Genomic DNA, 5,216 nt, shown 5'->3' with positions numbered 1-5,216 from the left:
GGATTACAGGGATGTGCCATCACACCAGGCTAATTTTTGTATTTTTGGTACAGACGGGATTTCACCATGTTGGTCAGACTGGTCTCGATCTAACCTGAAGTGATCTGCCTCCTCGGCCTCCCAAACTACTAAGATTACAAACGTGAACACCAAGGCCTCGGGCTAATTTACAAAGCATGTTCACCACGAGGGTTTGATTGGATTTTTTTTTTTTTAAGTATTTTTTCTGTCCCCATTTTAAAGACTGAGAAACTGAGGCCCAGGGAGTCGAATTGGAGCCAGATCTGCCTCATTTCAGCTCTGTCTTGTCAGATAAACATATTTAAAATTAGCAAGTACAGAGAAAATGAATGTTGAGTAAATAATTTTAATGAATATATCCCATTGTGTTCCAATGAGGGGCTTTTTAAAATTTGATTTTATTTTTGTAACAAGCTCTTATGTCCACGTCTTCTTAAAGGGACTTTACTATTGCATCTGTTTTAAAGCATAGTTTAAAGAGAAAAGGCCAGGTGCTGTGACTCATGGTTGTTATCCCAGCACTTTGGGAGGCCGAGGAAGGAGGGTTGCTTGAGTCCAGGAGTTTGAGACCACCTTGGGCAACAGAGTGGGGCCCCGTCTCTACAAAAGTAAAAAATTACCTGGGTGTGGTGGCACGTGTCTGTAATCCCAGCTAGTCGGGAGGCTGAGGCAGGAGAATCACTTAACCCAGGAGGCAGAGGTTGCAGTGAGCTGAGATGGTGCCACTGCACTCCAGCCTCGATGACAGAGCAAGACCCTGTCTGTAAAAAGAGAGAGAACAAATCAGATTTGAATTATTATATAATGAAGTTAGCACAAGGCACAGACTTGTACCCTGACTTGTTGCTTGTGAAGATGCACCTTACCTGGTCCTTCAGCTGAAAAGGGGCAAGATGGGAGTTGGGGCTGGGCTGGAACCCTAAGAAGGGTGGAGACACAGAGGGCAGGGTGGCTGAGACCCTCGCTGCTGTCTCAGTGGTTAAGCATGCGGGTGTCGGGGGTCTGGGTCAGGCTCGCCAGATCCCCATCTACTGAGAGTAGCCTCCTGTTAACCCAGCCCCCTGGCTTGACCAATCAAGGGCGGACTGCCTCAGTGTCCAGGTTTCTTCTGCATGAAAAGCTGTGCTCAATAATCCTATCAAAGCTGTCAGCCGAACAACCCCAGACAGCAGCTGTCTCAAGGAAACAGTAAAGCAGATGAAGGATGCCTTTCTCAGATTCGGTTGACATGCTTTATGTGTGATCACTCTTGCGACAACAGAAGGTATATAAAAAGGCTCAGTTACAGTTTCTTGGAAATAATAAAATAACTTGGAGGGACTCGTATGCCAAGGAACCTGAAGATGAAGGCCTGGCCATAAAAGTGGGCTTCCTTCATATTTCATAAAGCTGTGGTTCAGCTGTCTGGCGGGTGAGGAATGAAAAGCGGGATTTTTTTAAGAACATTTTATGTTGCATCCAGAAGTACCCAGTTTATTGTATAAACAGCACTCAGGCTTGAATGAAGGCAGCAAGCACGATCGTTTTCTTCCTTCGACATCCTTTTGGGAGATAACAGTTTTTGCGGTAATTGAGTATAACATCAAATAATTATCAGCTATTGCTATACAGGAAGAAAATCCTTCTTTCATCTCTGTAGTGTGTGCCATGCGTTGGGCTACTTGGGGTTGAGGGATTATTGTCTCCATGTTACAAATGGGGAAACTGAGGCTTGTAGTGGCAACATGACTTGTGCAAGGCCTCAAAACAGAAAAGAAACAGGGCCAGGTGAGGTAGCTCACACCTGTAATTCTAGCACTTTGGGAGGCCGAGGCAGGGAGATTGCTTGAGCTCAGGAGTTCAAGACCAGCCTGGGCAACATAGTGAGACCACCATCTCTACAAAAAATACAAACAATTAGCCGAACATGGTGGCACGCACCTGTAGTCCCAGCTACTTGGGAGGTTAAGGTGGGAGGATCACTTGAACCCGGGAGGTTGAGGCTGCAGTGAGCTGTGATTGTGCCACTGCACTGGAAATCAACTGAAGGACCAGGTAGAAAGTCTGCACGTGAGACAAGTCAGGGCACATATCTGTGCCCTGTGGGAACTTCATTATCTAGTTTAAAACAGATTCATTCTTTTTAAATTGTGCTTTAAACATATGGAATAGTGAAGTCCCTTTAAGAAGACTTGGAAAGAAAAGCTTCTATCACAAAAATAAAATCAAAATTAAAAAAAAACAAACCCTCGTTAGAACATAATAGGATATATTCATTAAAATTATGTACTCAACATTAATTTTCTTGCTAATTTTAAATATTTTAAAATATTTGATAAGACATCTGGAATTATTCATTTAGTTTATTACGGTAACATCTCAGTGTTTAATGTATTTCAACACATTTCTAAAGCGATGTCTCACTTCGGTGTCTTTTTTTCTTCTCCTTTTCTTTCTTTTCTATCTAAAATTAGAAGTTGGGTTAAAAGATGTGGAAATTCAGGGCCAATGGGGAGGTGAAGCTGTCCTTCTGAACATGTTTTATTCTAGTTCCTTGAGTTGACTGTTTTTTTTTTTTTTCAATTTGATTCAGGTATAGTTGTAGTATGTTACATTGCACATATTTAAAATATACAATTTGGGCCAGGCATGGTGGCTCACACCTGCAATCCCAGCACTCTGGGAGGCCAAGGCGGGCAGATCACCTGAGGTCAGGAATTCTAGACCAGCCTGGCCAACATGGTGAAACCCTGTCTCTACTAAAAATACAAAAAAATTAGTCAGCCATGGTGGTGGGTAACTGTAATCCCAGCTACTTGGGAGGCTGAGGCAGGAGACTCTCTTGAACCCGGGAGGTGGTGGAGGCTGCAGTGAGATGAGATCTCACCATTGCACTCCAGCCTGGGCAACAAGAGGGTAAACTTCATCTCAAAAAAAAAAAAAAAGATACAATTTGATCAGTTTTAACATACTTAGTGACTCAGATGGAGGGTCATGTGTTACTTAATGACAAGGATACTTTCTGAGAAATGTATTGTTATGCAATTTCATGGTGTGTGAAATGTAGAGTGTATTGATACAAACCTGGATGCTGTGGTCTATCACACACCTGGGCTGGATGTTGTAGCCTATTGCTCCTAAGTCACAAGCTGCACTGCATGTGACTGTACTGAATACTGCAGGCAATTGCAGCACAATGGTGAGTATTTGTGTATCTAAATATATTGGCTGGCTGCAGTGGCTCATGCCTACAATCCCAACACTTTGGGAGGCCAAGACAGGCTGATCACTTGAGGTCAGGCGTTCGAGACCAGCCTGGCCAACATGGTGAAACACCAACTCTGCTAAAAAAATACAAAATTAGCCGGGCCTGGTGGTTCATGCCTGGAGTCACAGCTACTTGGGAGGCTGAGGCAGGACAAGCCCTTGAACCTGGGAGGCAGAGGCTGCAGTGAGCTGAGATTGCACCACTGCACTCCAGTCTGGGAGAGAGCTAGACTCTGTCTTTAAAAAAAAAAAAATACGCCAAGCATGGTGAGTCATACCTATAATCCCAGCACTTTGGGAGGCCTAGGCAGGTGGATCACCTGAGGTCAGGAGTTCGAGACCAGCCTGGGCAACATGGCAAAAACCCATTTCTACAAAAAATACAAAAAATTAGCTGAGCATGGTGGTGTGTGCTTGTAGTCCCAGCTACCCGGGAGGTTGAGGTGGGAGGATTGCTTGAGTTGGAGAGGCTGAAGCTGTGCTGAGCCGAGATCACACCACTACACTCAAACCTGGGCAACAGAGTGAGACCCTGTCAAAGGAAAGAAAGAAAGAGAGGGAGAGAAGAAAAAAGGAAACAAAGAGAAAGAGAAAAGGAAGGAGAAAGAAATTAGGAAAGAAAGAAAAGAAAGGAGGAAGGGAGGGAGGAGAGAGGAAGGGAGGGAGGAAGGGAGGAAGGAAGGAAGGAGAGAGGAAGGGAGGGAGGGAGGAAGGGAGGGAAGGAGAGAGGAAGGAAGGAAGGAGAGAGGAAGGGAGGGAGGGAGGAAGGGAGGGAAGGAGAGAGGAAGGGAGGGAGGGAGGAAGGGAGGGAAGGAGAGAGGAAGCGAGGGAGGCATTTATTTGCCGGGTGCCAAGCAAGAAGGACCAGGTAGCAAAATGCTCAAATCCTGGCCTCACTGATGGGTTGCAGGCAAAAGTTTTAAAAGGCAGAGGTAAATTTCAGAAAAGCAGAAGCTACAGGCAAAATTGTGAACCAATATATGAAGGTTACACATTGGTTTAGGTCTAACAGGTGCAGTATCTTGAAGCGAGGGCTTACTACTTATGGCCACTCTAGTGGTCGTGGGTAGACGCAAAGATTTTCTGATTTGAAGTTGGTTAAGGAAGAGAAGCTTTGTTTAAAACTCTAGGCTCAGCAGAGAAAAATGTTAACTGTCTCAGGGGTGTGATTCCATCTATGCCCCTCAGAAAGAAATTTAGACCAAAGAACGGTGGTCAGAATTCCGTCTTCGGTTCCCCTTACCTCAGGTCTTCAGTGGACGTTCCAGTTTCTGAAACACAACTCAGGGACATATGGTAAGACGTTATCTTTAGTTTCTACAGGGAAAGCAAACATCTCTGGAACTCTAACTTTCTTGGCGTATTGTTTTAGGCTACTATTACCTTGCTTTTTCTTCTCTTTTAAAGATAGAGTTTTGCTCTTGTTGCCCAGGCTGGAGTGCAATGGCGTGGTATTGGCTCACTGCAACCTCCGCCTCTGGATTTAAGAAATTCTCCCAGCTTTGCGCAGTGGCAATATCGTAGCCAATGAGGTTTATCCGAGGCGCGATTATTGCTAATTGAAAACTTTTCCCAATACCCCGCCAGGACGACTTGAAATATAGTCGGCACTGGCAATTTTTGGCAGTCTCTACGGAGACTAAATCATTATTAAAAAAAAAAAAAAATTCTCCTGCCTCAGCCTCCCAAATAGCTGGGATGACAGGCATGCACCACCATACCTGGATAATTTTGTATTTTTAGTAGGGATGGGGTTTCCCCATGTTGGCCAGGCTGGTCTCGAACTCCTGACCTCAGGTGATCCACCTGCCTTGGCCTCCCATAATGCTGAGATTGATGAAAGGCGTGAGCCACTGTGCCCGGCCCTACTCTTACCTTTCGTTTTAACAATTGACTTATTTACGTCTCGGGCTAGCTAGATGCCTGGAATTTCTATTGAAAGAACCAGA

At 44.8% G+C, this 5,216-nt stretch overlaps 1 non-coding gene across 1 annotated transcript; it reads left to right on the top strand.

Moving 5' to 3' along the window:
* The first annotated feature begins 4,765 nt into the window (after nucleotides 1–4,765).
* On the top strand, nucleotides 4,766–4,906 carry LOC135275115 (U4 spliceosomal RNA). Its single transcript, XR_010342833.1, has one exon. It is a non-coding gene; the product is annotated as a U4 spliceosomal RNA (small nuclear RNA).
* The last annotated feature ends 310 nt before the right edge of the window (nucleotides 4,907–5,216 follow it).

This window comes from Aotus nancymaae, unplaced genomic scaffold (assembly GCF_030222135.1).
Source record: "Aotus nancymaae isolate 86718 unplaced genomic scaffold, 86718_ANA_hifiasm-v0.15.2.pri h1tg000015l_0, whole genome shotgun sequence".
NCBI classification, from domain to species: domain Eukaryota; kingdom Metazoa; phylum Chordata; class Mammalia; order Primates; family Aotidae; genus Aotus; species Aotus nancymaae.
This window is presented reverse-complemented; position numbering and strand designations above follow the sequence as displayed.